This window comes from Hipposideros armiger, unplaced genomic scaffold (genome assembly GCF_001890085.2).
Source record: "Hipposideros armiger isolate ML-2016 unplaced genomic scaffold, ASM189008v1 scaffold_1322, whole genome shotgun sequence".
NCBI classification, from domain to species: Eukaryota; Metazoa; Chordata; class Mammalia; order Chiroptera; family Hipposideridae; genus Hipposideros; species Hipposideros armiger.
In genome coordinates, this window is record NW_017732672.1 from 157,489 (window position 1) to 180,228 (window position 22,740).

The window sequence follows — 22,740 nt, forward strand, 5'->3', positions numbered from 1 at the left end:
CTGCATGCCGTTCTTAACTTCTAGATTGTTTTGCCTAGATTAGAGGTGGGGAGTGAGGGGGCCATCAGGATTAGGTTCAGCTGTGAGTTATCAGACATCCAAAATAACGGTGGGTGCATTAAACAAGAAATTCATTTCTCTTTCATGTTTAAACCCTGAGGAGCTTAATGTCCTATCATCTCCAGAGTGACACTTATCTTCATGGTGTAAGATAGAGCTCCAGCCATCACATACATGTTCCAAGCAGCAAAATGCCAGGTAGAGGGAAGGGGAGAACAGGTAATGGGGGCGACTAGCAGTCTCTGCTATAAGAAATTCCAGGACTCTGCCATGGGTGACTGCATGGCGGATGGGGGTTACCACCAACTGAGGTAGAGAATACAGGAAACTTGGTAAACCTTTGTTTATTTATCCAGCATCTTCCTTTCCCTGGAAACAAAACCCTCTGGGTTGTTTTTGGTTTTGTTTGTTTGTTTGTTTGTTTTTGGTGTGGGGGGTGCTGCTTCCCTCCTGTCCAGCCAAGTAGTTCTAGTGGGGGCTCCAATCATCCTACCCCATCTCCCTAACCACAGTTGACTTGATTGGTTGATATGTGGGCATGTGATGTAGATCAGAACAGTCAGAATCCTTCTCTTCCATTTTTTTTCTAACTTAAATGGGGGAAAATACTGTGTCTCGCTTTTGCGGCACTGTTGGGAGACGTGTGGCCTGGAACTGCTGTTGGCCCTTTTACAGCCACAGAGAAGAAGCTTGTCTGAGAGAATGTAGTCAGCATGCAGAATGAGCAGGAGAGTCCTATTGGTGTTCAAGTCTCTGGTCTCACTTGCACTTACGGCCCATCTACATCCTTGCCCTTCTGATGATTATGTGAGACTTCCATAAATCTCCTCTTTTGCTCAAGTTAGAGTTGTGTTTCTGTCACTTGCAATCAATGGGAATTTAAATTCCCACTGTGCTCTAAAAGTTATTTCTGGAATCAGTGTAGATGTGTTTAGTGTCTGAGTGTATGTGTGTGGTGGGGGGAGGGGGCTCATAGGAAACAGAAGCCGGGAGACAGTTTATGAGACTGTTTTCATAGTCTACATGAGAAGCAATGAGAATCTGAACTAAGGCAATGTTAGTGGGTACTGTAGCTCATGGCCAGGCTTGCCATATCTCTTCTAGACTTTGAGCCAGTTGCCCATATATATCTACAGTCTGGTTACCTTTACATGGATGAAATGCAACTAGTGGTTCACTATTCCTGATGAGCATCTTTCCTCTATGTCTTTGGACTTAGTTATAAACGCTGCTTTAAAAACGCCTGTCTCTCAGTTGGTTAAGAGCTCGCTCAAGAGTTTGAGCTCTGAGCAACAGCGGTTCAAGTCCAGCCCGAGCTGAGCAGCCGCTGAGCTGCCAACAGGTAGCAGGATGGCTCAGCTAAAAAAAAAATAATAATAATAAAAAAAATAAAAACGCCTGTCTGCTAATTCCAACATCTAGATCATTTTGGGGCCAGCCTTTATTGGTTGCCTCTTTTCTTCTTCAGTACGGGTCCCACTTTTCTCTTTCCGATATGTCCAATCATTTTGATTTGTCTCCTGGACATTGTAGAGGACGTGTTGTAGAGAATCTGGATTCCATTATGTCCCTCTGAAGAGTATTGATTTTTTTGTTTTAGCAGACAGTTAACTTGACTGAACTCAAATTCCATACTCACTCTCCCCTGTGGTAAGCAGCAGCTAAAAGTTCCATTTCATTCTTTTAGCTTTAAACAGGCTGTTTGGAGACTGGCCCCTGCATGCATGGCTCAGAGGTCAGCCAGAGATTTGGACAGAGTTTATACACAGAATTTAGGACTCCCCCTGTCAGGGTCTCTCCATTCCAGGATTTAACCTCCATGCATTTCAGCAGCTGAAACCCTGAACTCTGTCCTCTGGTAAAGACTGTTTTATCCACCCATCAGGTCACTGATAGGGGCCTGCCTCTGGCTAAAAGCCCTAAAAAAGGCAATCTCACCTAGTTCTGATTTTATCTTTTAGTGTAGATGCTCTTCCAGTTTCTGCCTGCTTTGGGTTGTTTGTGAATACTTTCAGATGGTTGAGAATGTATATATATATACTAAAGTATATTGTTGTTATATCTGAAGGAAGGTGGATTTGATACATTCTGGGTTACTATTATGTAACCTGTGGCTAATGCAGCAAGAATGTTCTAGTGGGATATCAAGAAAGTTTACCCAGGATCTGCACACCAGCTCCTGATGATGTAGCTTGATAAAGGCAGTTTTTGTAAACAGATAAGCTAAGTGTGATGAAATTTCAGGTTGACAAGGTTTGATAGGAATATTGGTCAGAGGTTGAAGTGATTGATTATAAGATTTAGACTAAATAAACAATGAAATGAGAAGCCATGCTAGGAGAAAAGTAGAGGGATCAAGGAGGTCTTGATAAGGTTGAAGAGTTGGTGCAGTGGGAATCAGAGAGAATGAGCTGTAGAGACAATAGTAGACTAAAGTTCGTTGTTTCAAGGGTAAAGAATTCAAGATGATCACATAGTTCAGGGTCATTGGAGATAAGATGATCAAGGAAATGAGAGGCTGGGTGTTAGACGAATAAAAATGTGGAACTTGAAATCACTTAAAATAATGGAAAAACTTAGGGGTGGAAAGAAGAAATTAATTAAGATACCATATGCCTCAATGAATGTAAGGAGTGAGCAGGGGTCAGTAACTGACACAGCAAGAAAGCTGTGATGTGCCTTACAGAGAGAATGCATGTGTTAGATCAGTTTCATTGGGGCATGAGTTATAGTGCTGTTGGCTGTGAGTTCAATTTATTGAATTAGCAAAATGGTACATCCAGAAACAGGAAGAAGAAATTTGCCAATCTCTATGTGAATCCACTCCAGAAAGTGCTAAAGTAACATCTATTATGTGTTAAGACACTATGGAAAAGATGGAAAAGCATCAACATTTGTGGATTCATGAGATGATAACTGAATTTTTAAAAGTGCAGCACACAGCATTGTTGTAAGGCTGAGAGCAGAAAAATTTAAGGTCATATTACCCAGGGTCAGGAAAATGTTAAACCCCTCTCAGCTAGTATTGTATTATAAAGAAATACTGCATATAATTAATTATTTTAACAAATGTAAAATAAGGTGTCTTTAAACAAACACAGTGAAACAAGATTATATATTGATTGGTCAACGGACATGTGACCAGGGGCTTGCAGCAACCTCCTCACTAGGAGCATTGGCTCAGTATTTACTGATTCACTACTCTTGGTGACTTTACTGAACAAAGCTACCAGTTATAATGAGAATCGTACATGTGCGTGCGCGTGTGTGTGCATGCACGCATGTTTGTGTATGCGTGTGTGTGTGTGTTGGAGTATTTTAATGCAAATTGCTGACATCCCAACATTTCCTTTGTAAATATTTCAGTATGTATCTTTAGCACAGTGGTTCTCCAAGTGTGGTCTGAGGACTCTGGCAGACACCTGAGACCAGAGACCCTTTCAGGCTATCTGGGAAATCCTCCTTTTTCTAACTATGCAGCTCTATAGGGTTGGATTTTCTTCATATACTTCAAACAAAACAACCACAAGCATATCATAACGCAGTAGCAAATATGAGAATCTATCTGTCTTGTATTAAGGCAGACAGTAAAGAGATTTTGAAAATATCAAATGTTTCTAAATTAGTTTTTGTTTTATGTATCTCAACATCTGAAAGTATTCACAAACAACCCAAAGCAGGCAGAAACTGGAAGAGCATCTACACTAAAAGATAAAATCAGAACTAGGTGAGATTGCCTTTTTTAGGGCTTTTAGCCAGAGGCAGGCCCCTATCAGTGACCTGATGGGTGGATAAAACAGTCTTTACCAGAGGACAGAGTTCAGGGTTTCAGCTGCTGAAATGCATGGAGGTTAAATCCTGGAATGGAGAGACCCTGACAGGGGGAGTCCTAAATTCTGTGTATAAACTCTGTCCAAATCTCTGGCTGACCTCTGAGCCATGCATGCAGGGGCCAGTCTCCAAACAGCCTGTTTAAAGCTAAAAGAATGAAATGGAACTTTTAGCTGCTGCTTACCACAGGGGAGAGTGAGTATGGAATTTGAGTTCAGTCAAGTTAACTGTCTGCTAAAACAAAAAAATCAATACTCTTCAGAGGGACATAATGGAATCCAGATTCTCTACAACACGTCCTCTACAATGTCCAGGAGACAAATCAAAATGATTGGACATATCGGAAAGAGAAAAGTGGGACCCGTACTGAAGAAGAAAAGAGGCAACCAATAAAGGCTGGCCCCAAAACGATCTAGATGTTGGAATTAGCAGACAGGCGTTTTTAAAGCAGCGTTTATAACTAAGTCCAAAGACATAGAGGAAAGATGCTCATCAGGAATAGCGAACCACTAGTTGCATTTCATCCATGTAAAGATAACCAGACTGTAGATATATATGGGTAACTGGCTCAAAGTCTAGAAGAGATATGGCAAGCCTGGCCATGAGCTACAGTACCCACTAACATTGCCTTAGTTCAGATTCTCATTGCTTCTCATGTAGACTATGAAAACAGTCTCATAAACTGTCTCCTGGCTTCTGTTTCCTATGAGCCCCCTCCCCCCACCACACACATACACTCAGACACTAAACACATCTACACTGATTCCAGAAATAACTTTTAGAGCACAGTGGGAATTTAAATTCCCATTGATTGCAAGTGACAGAAACACAACTCTAACTTGAGCAAAAGAGGAGATTTATGGAAGTCTCACATAATCATCAGAAGGGCAAGGATGTAGATGGGCCGTAAGTGCAAGTGAGACCAGAGACTTGAACACCAATAGGACTCTCCTGCTCATTCTGCATGCTGACTACATTCTCTCAGACAAGCTTCTTCTCTGTGGCTGTAAAAGGGCCAACAGCAGTTCCAGGCCACACGTCTCCCAACAGTGCCGCAAAAGCGAGACACAGTATTTTCCCCCATTTAAGTTAGAAAAAAAATGGAAGAGAAGGATTCTGACTGTTCTGATCTACATCACATGCCCACATATCAACCAATCAAGTCAACTGTGGTTAGGGAGATGGGGTAGGATGATTGGAGCCCCCACTAGAACTACTTGGCTGGACAGGAGGGAAGCAGCACCCCCCACACCAAAAACAAACAAACAAACAAACAAAACCAAAAACAACCCAGAGGGTTTTGTTTCCAGGGAAAGGAAGATGCTGGATAAATAAACAAAGGTTTACCAAGTTTCCTGTATTCTCTACCTCAGTTGGTGGTAACCCCCATCCGCCATGCAGTCACCCATGGCAGAGTCCTGGAATTTCTTATAGCAGAGACTGCTAGTCGCCCCCATTACCTGTTCTCCCCTTCCCTCTACCTGGCATTTTGCTGCTTGGAACATGTATGTGATGGCTGGAGCTCTATCTTACACCATGAAGATAAGTGTCACTCTGGAGATGATAGGACATTAAGCTCCTCAGGGTTTAAACATGAAAGAGAAATGAATTTCTTGTTTAATGCACCCACCGTTATTTTGGATGTCTGATAACTCACAGCTGAACCTAATCCTGATGGCCCCCTCACTCCCCACCTCTAATCTAGGCAAAACAATCTAGAAGTTAAGAACGGCATGCAGGGAAACAGGTTAGAATGGGTTAGAGCCAACCACCTAGGCCTGAATCTAGGCTCTGTCCCTTACTAGCTCTGTGATCCTCAGCAAATTGCTTTCTCTCTCTGTACCTCAGCTTCCTCATGCATAAAATTACATTAATAATATTATCTAACCCGTAGGTTGCTTGTGAGAATTTAAAGAAGCACTGAGGATAGTGCCTGGTACATAAGTGCTCAATGAGTGTTAGCTACCATTTTCAATGCCTGCCAGCTTGACCTGCTAAAGACCTTGGGAGACAGTCCCCACCTCCACCGCCCAAGTGCCACTTTATCCCACTCCAATGAGCCCTGCCTCCAGTCACCTTCCTCCACAGCATCCTCCATGCTGCCTCAGTCTGACTTTCTACAACACCCCGATGTGACCAGGCATTCCTGTTTGAATCCCCTTGTTGACTCTCCATTATCTACAGAATGAAGCCTTAACTCCCTAGCCTGGTGACCAAGGCCCTTTTGGATGAGGATCCAACTGGCCTTTCTGGGCTAGCCTTCTGCCACTCCTCCACCAGCAACCACACCCTTGGCTGCACTGAACTGTTATCTACCACCACCTCCCTACCGGCCTCAAAAGCACCAGCCGTTCCCGCTCCCTCCCTCCTGAACTTTCTTCCCTTTGCTCCTCTGACACCACACTCCCCTGGTTTTCTTCCAATCTCCCAGGCTCTTCCTTTTCCATTTTTCTCATGGGCTTCTCATTCTCCAACCCTGGGTTCCCCTGTCCACTCCGTGTTTCACTTCATGTCCGTCCCCAGAGTGCTAGCACCCACCATCAGGCTTTCAAGCTCCACTTACATGCTGTGACTTCCAGATCTCCACTGCTGCCCTCTCACCTGACCTCTGGTCTCACGCATCCTGATGGGTAGTAACTCCTGAAGATCACACAGACAACCTGAGCATGTTCAAAAGGGAGCTCATCTTCCCCATCCCAAACTCGCATCTCCTCTTTACTCTGAATCTGTTGGTGGCACCACTATCACCCAAGCCAGAAACCTGGAACTCTTCATTGTCTCCATCTAAGAAATTGCCAAATCCTGCCAAATTTACATCCTCAGTAGCTCTCTAATCCATCTTCTCCTCTCCATACTCACTGCCATTACCCTGCTCTGGTTCTCATCTTCTCTAACACAGTCATCTTCTCTGCCTCTAGTCTGTCATGGCTCCAACCCAACTGACAAGCTGGGCTACCCACCTACAGTGAAAACCTTATCATGTCACTGCCCTGCTTGAAACTCTTCACTGGCTCCCACTGCCCAGTCAGATAAAATCTCTCCTGTCCCCACAGTGGTTACATACCTCGTATGTGCCAGGGACTATGGTAGGTATTAGTAATACAATGTTACCCTTTAAATGGTCCCCACCTTAAGTAATTTGTCATCTATCTTGGAAGACAGATACATAAGCCCATACTAATAACATGATGTGATAAAGTTCTGTGATAGATACATTCACAGAGCATTACAGGACCACAAGACTGAGTTCTTTGAGTGCAGAGACTTGTGTCGTCCTAATCTTTGTATCTCTAACATCTGGTTAAGGTCTGATTCAATAGAGAATTGTTTTTTGAACACTGAACAGATGATCGTCTCTGATCCCCAGTTTCTCTCTATGTAAAATGGCTCACAGCTCACGTATCAAATGAATGCAATCTGTGGACCTTGTTTGAATCCTGATTTGAATAAACCCATTGCAATTTTAAAAAATGAGACAACCAGGTAAATTTGAATACCAGCTAGAGATATTTGATGATACAAAGGTATTACCGCTTGGGGTTTTTTAGTGTTATAATGGTACTATGGTGTGTTCAAAAGTCCTTGTCTTTTAGAGGTATGTAGGAAAGTATTTAAAAATGAAATGATTCAAAGAAAAATTATCTGGGATTTACCTGAAAATAATCCAGTGGTGTTGGGTGGGAGGATAGCTGAAACAAGACTGGTCATATTATGTTAATAATTGCTGAAGCAGGGTGATGGAGAACATAAATCGCAAAATTAATCTCTCTGGGTTTTGTGGCAATTCAATAAAATGATAATATAAAATTTCTCATATAGTGCCTCCTGTCTCAAAAAATGTTAGTTTTGCTTATCCACTCACCCCTTTAACTCCATCCACGGGGGCATAGAAGGGGAAACAGCAGGTCAGTGGTGTGGGAATTAGAAACCCAACATCCCAAGAACTGGAAACGTACTCGGCATCATTTCCTCCTTTGCCTGGAAAAGACAGAGTGGTTAAAGATTCAGATGGCTCCCAAGTAGCCTGGGGTAGCAATGGCGGTTCTCAAGTCCTGTGGAACAAAGGGAAATAAATTATGGCTTGAACGTTTGTGGAGAGGAGAGAAAAAGTGCCTCAAACGCAAACATCAACTCTTGGCTGGAAAACGCTGCTCTTTTTCTCTGCTGCTTGAATCCCTGTGCAATACTGCCATCTGGTGGCTACCTAGCATCGCTTTACCTACTTTCTATATGCAGTGTGATCTCATAGTTCTCACTGCACTGTGAAAATTCTGTAAGGGAACAGCCCCTCTCAACGAAATGTTCCCTAAACTGCTCAAAGTTGAGCATATCATATCATATCTCTCATGTTCTGCTAAGTGCCTTGTACTCAAACTCTGTTATAGCACATCTCACTGTATTAGGATTATATACCTGTGAGCATTCATTCATTCATCCAACAAACTTAAAGTGTCATGCTTAGGACAGACACTGAGTTAGACATGGGAAACACAACGGTGAACAAAACTAAATGAGCATATAAACAGAGAATTAAACATGCAAACGGAGAATTAAAATAGCCACCTTCCCACCCACTATAAAGAGTTATTATAATATTTAACATTTGTTGAGCACTTAATATATGCCAAGAAATTATCTAAGTTCTTTATATATACAAATATTAACTCATTTAAACCTTACGACAACTCTGTAAGATAGGCAATATTATTATTCTCATGTTACAGATGAAGCAACAGAGGCACAGGAAGTTAGGTAAATTGTCCAAGGTTGCAGAGCTAGGAAATGCTAGAGCTCAGATTCAAGCCTGGCCTGAGTTCAGAGCCCATGTTCTAGTTAAAAAAATACTACTGCACCTGTCCCAATGCCTGTTTGATGACTGCATAAATAAAAACCTTGGACCTCTGAAACCCAAGGAGAGAAAAGCTCAGGTAGTAGAATCTCCTAGTATCAGGTGTGGACCTTGAGAAAGAATATATCAGCCAAGAAGGACTCGTTGTGATTAACTGGGCACAAATTCATGACTAGAGTCTAGCAGCTATTGCCTACCGAGGCCTCTCATCCATGTTGCATTTCAGAGCAAAGCTGCAGACTGAGATTCCAAGTCTCCTGCACTGTGTTCTTGCCAACTGAGCTGACCCTTATAAAAGAGTTCCTGGAATCATCTTTCAATCAATAGGCTAAGACCTACCCTAACCAATCGGAACTGTGCAGCTGTGTCCTCATTTGCATCTATACTGACCAGAGTGGCTCCATAACAACAAATCAGAACATAAGAAGCCAACCAATCAGGACAACGCTATCTGGACCAATCAGACTGTGCTAATTTGGATTCCTCATTTACATAAAAATAGACCAATCAGGGACCAAGGAGGGGGGACGTTCTCCATAAAAAGCGGCCTCCCATTTGTCTCTGTGGAGTGCACCTTCAGTTTCCACTAGAAGCTATGATTTCCAGGTTTGCAAACTGTTCATCTGAATAAAGTTTCTCCTTTTATCACACCCCAGATTGGGGATGCCTGTTGGCATTAGATTGGTGGCAGCGACCTTCTGTTGACAGAGGTTACACTGATCAAGAACTTGACACTATCCCTCTGAATCTCACCTAACCCCAGGGGATTCTCTTTGCTTGTTCCCTGCTTTTATTGCAACCCTGCATCCTCTGCCCCCAAAGTGAGTGCTCTCGCTTTAATGTTCTATTGCAAATATAAACAGAAACACTCCATATGATTCTTCTTAATATGACGGAAACATGTTGCCATTTCCAAGAAGATGCTACCAAATTCTAAAGGTGAACAGAACATAAATAAAGGAATTACAGTAAGCACTCAAAAAGAGTCTCGATTCTGACCACACCTCCATGATTTCCAGGCCTTGTGTATTTGGTATCTGGATTTGTGGCTGGACTCACAGATTAAAAATATTGCTGCCTTGTGTTGAGCACTTACTCTGTGTAAGGCATTGTGCTTGGCACTATTGATGCATTATCCCATTTAATCTTCTCACTAAATCTGTGAGGCAGGTAGATTTTCCCATTTCACAGATAAAGATAATAGGGCCTTGGGCCAGCCGAGTGGCGCGTTGGTTAAGAACTGGCTTGGGACGCCAGAGGGCCCCGGTTCGGATCCCACATATGAGGGCCAGTGACACTGCCCTCTACAGCTAAGATGCTGAACAACAGCTCAACCTGGAGCTGGGTTGCTGTGAGTCAAAGGCGATGGCCGTAGGCTGCAGCCCCTGCTGCAGTGGGTTGCCATGGGCTACCGTGTGTAGCCAGCAGCCAGTGTGAGCAGCCAGCAGCCAGCGTGAGCAGCCATCCAGAAGCCGGCGACTGATCTGCCTCACCCGGGAAGAGCGCAATGATTGATGGTGCCAACTTGGGCCAGTGAAGCAACGTCCTCCACAACTAGACTGAAGAACAAAAGGACAGCAACTTGTCTGTTCCCCTTCCCCTAATTCCTCAGCGCTGTTCCCATCCCCCAATTCCCCAATTAAAAAAAAAAGATAATAGGGCCAGAGAGGTTAAGTGAATTGACCAGGGTCATACAGCTAATAAACACATAAGCAGAAAATCTGGGATTTGAACTTAAGTAGTCTGACATCAGAACCTGAGTTCTTGACCACTATGATATATTGCCCCCCTCTTCCCCTCACCCCCAATTTTTGATCATTGCCTAGTCTCTAGCTTTCTCTTAGGGATATGCCTGGAATTTATTCTTGCAGTGGCTCAGTAAGGGGAATTAATTACAGATATCTCAGTTGGTCGCATTAAATTTAACTGCTTCTTACTCACGACCTATTTTCTTCAACTAACCAATTCATACCCATTCTTGCAGGAAGCTTTCCCTGATTTCTGTAGCCCACCACTCACTGGTTCATTCAACAAATGCTTGTTTCCCCGTTTTTAATATTCTTCTCTCCCAAATTCCTTCTAAAGGAAAGGTCCAAGTCCAATAAACTTTCCAGGGAATACAGTGAACAGTAAAGGGGAGCTGGTGGCCCATCTCTGGAGAAGAAAATTGGCTCAACGTATCTCAAGGTTTTCAGGGTCTATGAACATAGAAGGAAAACAGCCTAGTAGAGGCAAAAACAACATGATCTCACTGGCCACTGATAGTTGTTACCCACTGGCCTACTCACGATCACAGCCCAGCCTCAGCCCCAGGACACAAGTCCTGAAGACACAAGAAGAAGCCGCCTTCAGCAATTTTGTTAGTCCAAATCCTGACAACTGCTAAGAAGTTCTGACTCAAAAATGCACACACCAAAGCTGTTACTTTATTAATATATGGAGATCTGATTGCACCCTAAATAGAAAAAGCAAATCTATGAGTAGGGGCTTTCAGAATGGCACAGTAATAACCTCTGAAGACCCACTCCTTCCAAACAGCAATGAGAACACAGGGAAAAAAGTGTTAAAATCAACTTTTTCAGAACTCTAGAAAGGATCCAAGTGCTTGCAACAACCCGAGGAGCAGTTAGTTAAGAAAACTACTGAATCTTGCTAAGAACACTGATCTTTGGGGCTTTTTACTTGCTCTATTCCCACCCCACTCTCCCCTGCTCAATGGTAGTTTTGAAAACCAGCAGCCTTGCACCCATGGTAAACTATGAAAACCAGCAGTTACTGGATGGGGCAGGACAGCTTGGAGATCCTGAAAAACTCCGATCCCCAGAGCACTGTCACTATGTGATCTGTCAGCTCCCCAAAATTTGTTTTTTAGTAAACGATTCTAACAACCAAAATAAAACTCCTGAAAACTCTCCCCTAGATAAAATTCCTTGATTTCCTCAGGTCTGTTCACCATGTTTTGCTTCTCTAACACCTATTCGTTACACATGTGGGTGCCACTCATATCTCCCCTCCAGGCTTCTGATATTGCATACACACGAGGGTCTGTTTTAATAATTTTAATAACAATGACAGCTATAATAATATCTAACATTTAAACAGCACTTACAGTTTGCCAGGCACAACCCATCTATATTAACTCTGCAATCCCCCCTAATAACCTCTATTTTACAGATGAGGAAATTGTAGCACAGAGAGCTTAAACAACTTGCCCAGGGTCATCAAAGCCTATAGCATATGGAGCTCAGATTCCAGTAGAGGCAGTCCTGCTCTAGAGTCTGTGCTCTTCATGTGGGCAAGCCCCCCTAACTCTTCAAATGGAGGGGTGGCTTAGGACTAGTCTGAAGCCAGAATGGGTTTCCTATTCCCACTCGCTCTGCCCCAGATTTGAAACCTTAGAAACTGTACCTTCAGGCACCACAGACAACACAGGGGATAATTTTTCTATATAAATCTGTTCCAATCAATTTGGCCCTGGGTGTGGTAGTCAGGAAGAGGAAAGACTGAACTAGAGCTAAGGAAAAGACATCTTCTTCACAACCCAATAAGCAAAGGAAAGAAATAAAACGACTACCATACCAAGGAAGGAAGGATTCAGATGGGGGGTAGGGGATTCTCTCAGTGAGGCCTGAGTTAGAAGTCACCAGGATGATGACCACAGGCCAGTGAGTACTGGGGCTAAAAGGTATGTGGTTTTATCCATCCTATTTCTTGTTTTTCAGCCACACCGATGGCCTCCATTATGTAGGTCAGCTCCACCGGGACAGCAGTGTCTCTTTGAGCAACCCTAGATCCCAGCCACAGTGTCCCGTGTGAGGCCAGACAGCAAGGCTGATAAAAGGCCACCATTGCAATGAGCTGAGTTTTAAAAAACGAAATACTAACCTTGCCAATAACATTTTAACATAAAATGAAGACATTTCGTGCCCAGTACATCACATTTTTCTTTTATCAGAACACTAATGCAACAGTTTAGGGGGAGCTACCTCACTGTCCTCAGAACTGCTACCAGGGGAAGATAAGTAGTATACAAGTGAGCAGTGGAAAAACACCAGCACAGACGAAACTGGAGTTTCCTGGCTCTGTGTTTCTCCTTTCACATAGGGAGGCAATGTGCATGAGATAAGAACTTGTGATAAGTAAACAATCTCCAAGCCCCTAAACGTTGTTGTTACCATCCTTGTACATTAATGCCTATTTGCATCACTCATTATTCCAATAAATATTTGCTGAATGCTACTATATGCCAGGCACTGATCTAGGCATTGAGGATGCAGCAGTGAACAAAACAGTTTTGCCCTTATGAAGCATACTGCTTCCTCCTGCTCTTCCACCTCCCCCTTCCTCTCCTTCATCCAGTGGAACGTATCAAAGCTGTGAAGTAGGAGACCTGGGTTTCAGTTCCAGCTCAGCCACCAAGTAGGTGTGTGATCTTCATTAGCATCTCCAGGCTCAGGTGCTCTTTCTGCACATCCTGAATTTGAACAAAACACCCATCTAGGACCTGGGGGGGGGGCCAAATCAATGTAATACAGACTCTGTTTTCCAGGGGTTCACAGACCAGTAGGAAGGCCAGGCATGTGCCCAGAGGACTCTAATGCAAAACTGAGGGCAACAGAAAAGAGAAACAGGAAAAGATGATGAAGGGGAGAGCAGATCTAAAATGTTCCCAAACAAGGCGCACTGACTTTAGGCCTTGAATGTTGGATAAGACTTGGGTACATGTGTATGGACAGGAATACTTTTCAAGGTAGAATGTACAGAGAGAATAAGCAGATCCAGTAGCAGGAGAGGGATGATCAAGGCTCCGAAGGGGGAGCAGAGACTAGTTCAGTGTGGCTGGAACACAATGAAAGAGCCAAACACCAATTCATATGAAATTTTACCATGAAACAAGAGATGGAGACATTTTGTACTTGGCCTATAATCAGGAGGTCAGTTCATCACTGTATGCAACACTTATAACCAGTATCTTTGAGTGCTCATGAATTACACAATTCCAATAGTAGTACCAGGACTTCTAGTCTAACTTACAGATAGAAGAAGTTACCCAGCAAGAGCTATTTGTGTGTATAAAATACGTACACAATGTATGTGTATAAAAACACATACAGAGGATTTAAAAGTGAACCAGATTCTGACCAATGAAAAGAATGAAACGCCTTTCCATGTCATTGGAAATAATACTATGTTTTTCTCCAATCTAATATTCGTACAATGAGATAGAGCAAACATCCCCTAACCGCTGGTTATGAAATACTGATACCAAGGAAAACTGAAGAGCTGATAGCTTTCACAGAGTTTCAACACTAACAACATCAAGGTGTTATATGTAAACACCTTAAATAAGGTATACTGAGGCAAGCCTTCATGTAACCACATAAAGTAGAAATTTTTAAAAATAAATAACCCAGGGCCGGCCGAGTGGCGCGTTGGTTAAGACCTGGCTTGGGACGCCAGAGGGCCCCGGTTCGGATCCCACATATGAGGGCCAGTGACACTGCCCTCTACAGCTAAGATGCTGAACAACAGCTCAACCTGGAGCTGGGCTGCCGTCAGTCGCTGGCGATGGCGTAGGCTGCAGCCCCTGTGGCAGTGGGTTGCCATGGGCTACCATATGTAGCCAGCAGGCAGCGTGAGCGGCCAGCAGCCGCAGTGAGCAGCCGTCCAGAAGCCGGCGGCTGATCTGCCTCGCCCAGGAAGAGCGCACTGATGGTGCCAACTTGGGCCAGTGAAACAACGTCCTCCACAACTAGACTGAAGAACAAAACAACAGCAACTTGTCCGTTCCCCTTTCCCTAATTCCCCAGCGCTGTTCTTAGTCCCCCAATTCCCCAATAAAAAAAATGTTCAGTTAAAGAAATAATTAAATAGTTCAAGATCTTACTTTAACAAGAGGTGCAAGTATTTGCAGAAGTTTCTTTTAGCAAACTGAGCAACTTCTCTTTCTACTCTTCTGTCTTCTGTTCAACTTTTGTCCCTTCTGGGGTCTCTGGGACCAAAGAGCCCAGCAGCAGCAAAGCTAAATGCTTTGTCACAAGCCTGTTGCCCCTTTACTAACAATGCCTTCCTTGCTCCTTTTACTTCATTCCTTTTGTGTTAAACTTTCTATCTCTGTTTGGGTTACTATTGCTTTGTGATAAACTAATCCAAAACTCTAGCATAAAACAATCATTTTACTTTGCACTCGGATACTGTGCTCCAGGAATTCAGAGCACAACAGGGATGGTCTGTGTCTGTTCCATGTTTGGGGCCTCAGCTGGGGGCTTTAATCATCTCACGGTGTCTTCATTCACAGGTCTCCTGGTTGATGTTGACAATTTGCTAGACCCTCAGCTGGGGCTGCTGCCCAGAGGACCTATAGGTGGCCTCAACATGGGCCTGCACTTTCTCAAAGCATGGCAGCCTCAGGGTTGTTGGGAGCCGGCTGTGTCTCAGTGTCTGACATGGCCAAGCACACTGCCATTGTAACAAATTCTGAAGCTCTGACTGAGAAACAAATACTACTATATCTCTTAAGAAATTTATATTCCCCCTTAGACACCCTCAGTAAAATAAAGATCTAATATCCCTCCCAATATTGATTATTTTATTTACCTTAATCAACCTAGTAAGTCTTATATATTACTATAATTCTATTTCATACACTAAAAGCAATCTTAGTCACACTGTTAGTTTCCTAATCTCTTAGTAATAAGCAAAACATGCACTCTGTAGTCTCAGGATTCTGCTCAGCTATGGTGTTTGAGATAACTACTAATTGGCCATAAATCATCCTTCCGGTGCCAAGGCTGGAATTCAGCTCTGACCAGTAAAGGTAAAAATAAATTAAGTTAGTCATTAGTATGGAACAGATCCAGCTGTACCCTGTAACAGAAACAGCATGAGATAGTAAATCTCTAGGAAGGACAAACTTCTGAAAAGAATAGACCTTGGGAAAGAAGAAATAATGAAACTATGTAAAAGACAAATGGGTAAAAGTTTATCTCTGGAAAAAATAGCTCAGTGATGTAATGGTCAACTGTCTGGCATAAAAAAGGACATACTGTAAAAATAAATTGAGACACTTCTCTTCTTGAAAAAGTGCCCCTGTGTCTCTGCGCATTTTTCTTCTTTTCCTCGCAGATGCTGTCCCCACCAAAGGGAACCCCTGGACCTGTGGGAGCTGGTCTCCGGCACAAGGTAGTCAGACTTCTTACATGGCAACTCAGGACTTTAAAGGTGAATGTCCCTGAAGATAAGACAGAAGCTGCACAGCCTCTTACGATCTAGACTTAGAAGTCAGAGTCTCACTTCTCCCTGTCCTATTTGTTAGTACAACCAAAGTCTGCACAGATTCAAAGCACAAGGGGGACATCACATTGGAAGGGTAGCAAGGTGACATTATAAAAGAGAGTGTGGGACGGAAGATACTGTTGTGGCCATCTTTAAAACACTACAATCTGCTACATTCTCCCATCTACTTCTCTTGCTTAAGGATACTCGCTGATCTTATTTGTTAAGGAAAAACCTCAAGAGACTACTATTTTTTACGGAGGCGCCTAAGTTCTGTTGGGGGGTGACCAGATGTTTTCATCCACATCCAGCCCCCAATCTTTCCTGTTAAGCACATCTAACCATTTCTCTGCTGTTAGGTTGGTGCAAACATAATTGTGGTTTTCCCAATTGTTTTAACCGTTTAAACCGCAATTACTTTTGCACCAACTTAATATGTACTATATATGGCTCCCGGAAGAAAGGGAATTTGGTCTCCTGCAGGCTGCTGGGCCCGGCACTTATCACTCTGAGGAGAATGCATCCACTGACATACGGGAGTTGGCTTGGTCCTCACAGCTAGGACTTAGTGTTCTCCTGATGAACATAAACCATTTCACAGACCATCAACATCAGACAAAGCCACTGTGTGACCACAGTGACCAAGATAAAAGCAAGACCACTGCACAATCATGTCTGAAAAGAGACAAAACATGAACTTTGACCAAACCGCAAAAATGACCAAACATCTTCCTATCCTGGCTAATAGAGACTGCTGCTACTTTACCAATTAGCCTCCTCCTACTCTAGTCTATTCTCCTAATGAGATCCTCTAAGATACCCAATCATAGAATACCCCCATGTGTGTTCTGTTACTTCCTAACAGAATCCAATCCAGAGAAAGCCTCACTTCTTTAAACCCTCCCCCAAATCACCTAACACAAGTCCCAATCCTATAATACATCCTTTCTAACGCCTGTGAGATGTTCCCCTAAGCTCCCCATGGTGTGCATTCTCCCTCCACACACTGAGTAGTCAACCCTACTTGTTCAACCACAGGTATGTGCCTGGTGGTCTTTGGCTAGAGGGCACTGACAACTCCTTTAAGGACCCTGAAATTCGAGTACACATTTCTGCTGAAGTCATTTCTGATCTCCTGAACCCCAGCTTTCAGTCAGACTTTGGGTTTGGCTCTTTGACAGTGCAGTTTTGGAAGACAATTACATGAACTCCTTAGACCTACAGAAGCTATTAAAATGCCCCTATTGAATAGATAGATAGGTAGGTAGATAGATAGATAGATAAGGTCCTCCAGGTTTCATCACCTTATCAAGCGCAGACATATTGTTGTGATAACAGCAGCAATAGCTGCCCAGTCCCCAACATGGTCACAGGACCTAAAGGCAACTTGGCTGAATACATTTGGGTACTTGAGCCTCTGATGTGGGTAAAGCAATAGGTATGCACCCAGCTACTGGTTTATCAGTTGCAGATACCAGATTCTAAAATATATCTCTGCCTCCTCCTCATACTGAGTTTTTCATTTCTCTCTAATCTTATTTTGCAAAGAAAAAATGTGACATTATTTAAGATAATTACCATTTTTCCTTCTCCTTTATGGTTCTCACTCACTTCATGCAAGGACTCTCATCCTCAGACAAACTGTTTCAAATAAAGCAAAAACCTCCCACAGACTTGTGGTTAGGTGCCAGACCTGAAACCCCACTCCACTTCAGGTGAGAGATACATACTGATTTCAAGTTCTTTAGGGAATCAGCTGTAGCAAGCAGGAAATGTGGATGGGAAACAATCCTGACTGAATTTGAATTCTGGAGTATGTGTTTGTTGTTCTGACACACATGGCACAAAATTCTCTTTAGCATCCATCTGTCCATTCACAGGGTCCCTGAGATATTGAGTATTCAAGCAAGAAAATTAAATCATTCCTATTTAGGAAGCACTTAGGTCACAGTGATGCATAGTTAAAACGTAGGTTAGTTTAATTTCCTTTTACCTCTTCACATTTCATAGAAAATTATCCTGTCTGTAAGACTAGGTGTGGATTAGGTAGAGATGAGAACTGGTGTGGAGGGGAGGAATCAGGGCAAAAGTATAAGTGAGAAGCTCACAAACCATATGCGAAATTTGATTAATATTCAAGTGTCACATGTGTGTTGACAGGGTTCAGGACACGCCATCCCAAAATATGACACATTATATACTGAATGTTTTAAGCTGAAGTAGTTTGAGAAAATAGCAGAAGCAGGAAGGTGACTTTGACCTCCTGCCCCACTTCTCCCTTGAAACAGGTCACAAAACCCTCATGTGAGAGGTGCCCTCCCTATAGCCAGAAGGAAGGAGCATGTTTATCTCTATAGACAAAGGGATGCCTAGAAGAGTCCTAACAAACAGGCCTTGCAAAGTTTTCCACAGTGTACTACACTTACCTCATACTTTTTTCCCCAGTAATTTATTTTTTATTGTGAAATAAACATTTTAAAAAATTGGTTTCAGCTGTACTACACAGTGCAAGTTATACTTTTTACCACTCAAAGTGACAATCTCCTCCCCCAATCCGCCGCTCCACTCCCTCCCCCCATATCATACATATCTATTACAATTCCCGTGACTCCACTCCCACACTATACTTCACATCCCGTGACTATATATATATTCAATGATAGTTGACATACAATATTATACAACATCAGCTGCAGGTGTACAGTGCAGTACTCTGATTTCTCTTCAGATCGTATAAATCTTTCGTCTTTTACCTCATATTCTTTAATCTCTCCTATTTCTCCATGACTCTTCGCTCTTCATCAAACCTAGCATAAAATCCTCAGGTCTATTTCTTTGAGTCTTCATTTCCTTATGAAGGCTCCGGTGTCACATAAAACTTACGTTAAATACTTTCTTGTTTGTTTCTCTCCGGTTAATCTGTCTTTGTCACTTTAATTTTCAGACCCCATCAGGGACCCTGGAGGGGCGAGGAAAACATTTTCTTCCCCTACCATGTCCTGCTGACTCTCCTGGAATGTGGATATGACAGATCCTTAGATTTCTGAAACATCTAGGGCACTGGTCATCCTAGCATCTTGCTGGCCCTGCAAAGGCTCATAATAGACCCAGGGCAGTTTGTTTGGATTTTTTTGTTTTATGTATATCTGCATGTTTGGTTTTGGGTTTTATTTGTTTTGTTTTGTAACTGGCATGGAGAGATTTGGAATCCAACTTTGACAGGCGTCTAGAATTAGTGACATTTCTGAAAATGTGTCCTGGCCTTTTTTTGGTTCATGGGGGCGGGGGGAGGGTGTTGGAGAGTAGGTAGAACTGTGGACTGCCACCGTCCAGGAGACTGTTTAGGACAAGTTAAACCCTGGCACAGTAAGATTTCTGTTTCCCTTTGTGCTCTAGGGTGTATAAACTAATTATTTCTTCTGAGAAGGGAGGGGTTTCATTGAGGGTGAAAAAAAACTACTCATTACACTTTCTCAATTCTGGCTCCTTAGACTAATTTCTCTGTATCAATTAGATTTCATAACGGTGTTTTCATTTTTTAACCTCAAACATAATTTATTATCAGAAATGAGGAACATCTCTTATTTTTTTGGTGATTACACAAGTGGGGGTTTGAGCTCCACTGTAAACAACTAGCTACATGAATATAACTCAGCAAGAAAATATCTACTTTGTTTTTTAAACAATTTATGGTTGGAGGAACTCTGACACCTCTGAGTGAAGAAAAAAATGAGGCAAACCTTGCTTTATTTAGTTCAGGAAGACTCATCTTTGCTCGTCCATTCGAAACATACAAACGGACAACAAAAACAAAGCCATTTTATTTTAGATCTACTGTGACTTAATTCAGGCATGTCTAACTTTTAGGAGTGTGCCTAGTCTTCCTTAAAGATATCCTCCTCTCTGGTTCACTAATGTCAATCTGTTTACACCAGTAATTCTCCAAGCATGGTCCCAGAACCAGCAGTATCTTCAAAATATGTCAAATTACCACATCAAAGACCGTCCCAGATCACACATTCAGGTGAGTCTGGTGTCCCCCAGTAAGTTTTCAAAAACACCTGATGTATCTATCTCTATCTCCTTGTACGTACTGTACTTGCCTGTTTCCAAATGCATACAGTAACTGACAGGCTGTAAATGTCGAGGATAAAGGCTGTCTCATTTCTTTCCTCATCTAGAGCCAGCTTCTATTGCAGTACCTAGCACAGTGCAGGCACTTGGTAATTTGATAAAGTGGATCAAGCAACCCATCAAAAGTGGTATCTGAAACTAAGCGCCCAATAAATTAACTCCAATAAAACCATCCGTATAGGAACGATTCATATGGGCTGGTGCGCAGCTCACAACTCGTTTTCACCGATTTTACCTTTCGTTCCTCTGTTCGCTGCCTCCCCATCCCCAAATAACCAGAAAATTCACACAGATCAACGACAAAGCCTACACAACAATAGTTACTCGCCCGCTTCTGTCATCAACGTCATCAACTCTCGCCGCCCGGTCCGTCAGTCTATCAGTTCCCCCTACTCCTCACACTCCTCTTACTTCCGTTCCCCTCTCCCTGCGCGGCTGGAGGCAGGACGTGTCTATACGTTTAGCCCAAAAGAAGTGCTACAGACCTGAGCCTCATCTGCTCTCCTGGCGGCGGCCGACGGCCCTTGCCTTACGGCATCGGAGAACACCTGCAGCGGCAATACAGACCCCAGCTAGCCCGCAGCCCTCGCTTAAAGGCGGTCATAATAGAGATGCGCACTGGATGTTTCCCAAGCGCCCTAGGGGGCGACGTACAACGGAGCTCCCACAATCCGCTTCGGCTCCGCTCTCCCTACCCACCACCCTGGCTTTAATTAACCCCTTCACGTCCATGTTCAAAGGTCCATCGACCCCCTCTTACACGCAGATTGCTTGGTTCGGAGATCCAGGTCACCTGTCCGTTAAAAGACAAAAGACTAGGCCTGCTCGTTGCCATAGCCATCTATTGCGCGTTTTCTCAATTGGCTTGTAAGTTGACTTGTAAACTTACCAGTCATTTTAAAATCGGAGTTTAACTTGTGAAGCTAACAACATAAAGATTTCATAATGATGCCTTTAAGTTTCCAGATCAAACCAAACTCTAAATTTGCAATTTCTGACTGTTCACCTTGAACCCATGCCTTTTCTACCTTACATTCCCATCTCCTGTTGATTCTTGTCTGACTACTTAACTGCATACCTCAGTGGTTAACAGCACAGACTTGTGAACCTGACTTTATGGGTTTGAATCTCTACCACTATCCAACTGTGGAATCTTGGGCAAGTGATTTAAGCATGTTATTCCTTAGCTTCCTCATCTGTAGACTGGGTATAATAGTGGTACTTACTGTCAACAAAATTTCATTGCCACCAATCTAATGGCAATAAAAGCCCCAAATCAGGGGTGCAGAAAGAGGAGAAATTTTATTCAAGAGAACAGTTTGCAAACTAGGGAAACGAAGCCTCTGGTGAAAAACGAAAGCACATTCTGGGGAGACAAAGGGGAGCCTGCCTTTTATAATTAATTGCTCTAAACCATTTTTTTTGGTGGTTGTTGTTTAATTTTCACAGTTACTGATGGTAATTACAAGTATTATTCTTCCTTGCCCTCTTTGTTTTTCTAAAGCAGCTAGGAAAATTCAGGTCAGTGAGAGAGCAGATAACTCAATGACTTGCCCATGGTTACAGAGCTAGTAACAAATAGAGCCAAGACTTAAACTCAGATATGTCTTGGCCCTTCTCAAATATTACTGAGAAAACAGCCATACATTCTTTTCTAGTGCTCTTCATTCCCGAAGAGTTGCCTCATGATCCATGCAGCTCAGGAAGGCTAGGTTCTCTTCAGAACCAGAAGGGTAGCAGGCTGTAAAGCAAGGGACTCTCTCCCTTGAAAGCTAGCAGCAAAGGAGATAATTAAAGTAGCAATTGTAATAACCTGCTCATTAATTGTGCCCCACAGGCCCCATTACTGCCTATACTGCCTAAAGCTACCAGAGGTAAAGATTCAGGATCTCCACCTCTTCCCACCATTCTGCAAAGCTTGGATATTATCAAAGATTTTGCTTGTTTTCGGACAGCACTAAGAGACTCTTTAATATATTGGGTTGTTGGAAAAGTCATGATGTATTTTTCTATGTTTTTCGTTGCAGAAATGCGTCATGACTTTTCCAACAACCCAATACTGATTCCTCCCAAAGGTAATAATTTCCACATTAGCAGTCCATAGGATCAGGTATTTCTACCTGAGCTCAAGAGCACAGGGAAATCTCTTTCTCGGATTAAAACAAAAAAGGAATTCCCTCTTTTGCCTCAGAGCCTACAGTACCCAGGGTCTTTTTATTCTTGCTGCATACCCACCTACTGTCACTTCCCAGCTTATCCTCAGGTAGCCCAGAATAGTGTTTTCAGGAGAAGGGCTAATGATGGTGAAGGGACTGAGGAAAAAGGAAAAGGAAAATACCCCAGTTTGCTTAAGGTAAACCAAGCACTACCTTGTCCCCACCCCTGTACCACTTTCGTTCCTCCCTGACCTTCTTCACTCCCTCTTGGCATTTCAGAAGCCATTACCCTGCATACCTCTGGGCTTGAATTGCAGAAGAATCAATTTCTTGTGTTGTTTCCCCCCAAATACAACAATAGCACACATGTCTGGGCTTGATCTTACTTAAAGTGGATAAATTTGAAAAGAAAAGGAAGAGGGATAACATAAGAAA

The 22,740-nt window shown here is 42.9% G+C and overlaps 1 protein-coding gene across 7 annotated transcripts in view; it reads right to left on the reverse strand.

Annotated features, from left to right (window-relative positions):
• Nucleotides 1-20,767, reverse strand: part of SLC25A53 (solute carrier family 25 member 53) — a 49,874-nt gene extending 29,107 nt beyond the window's left edge. For 6 of the 7 annotated variants that reach the window (XR_002122836.1, XR_002122837.1, XM_019633489.1 and 3 more), the window contains exons 1-2: nt 20,635-20,767; nt 7,754-7,869 (exon numbers count right to left, since the gene is read on the reverse strand). The gene's annotated coding sequence lies outside the window, so the exon portion shown is untranslated. Of the gene's footprint in view, nt 1-7,753; nt 7,870-20,384; nt 20,451-20,634 lie in introns of those variants that run through there. The other variant, XM_019633491.1, reaches the window with a different exon arrangement.
• Between the last annotated feature and the right edge of the window lie 1,973 nt (nt 20,768-22,740).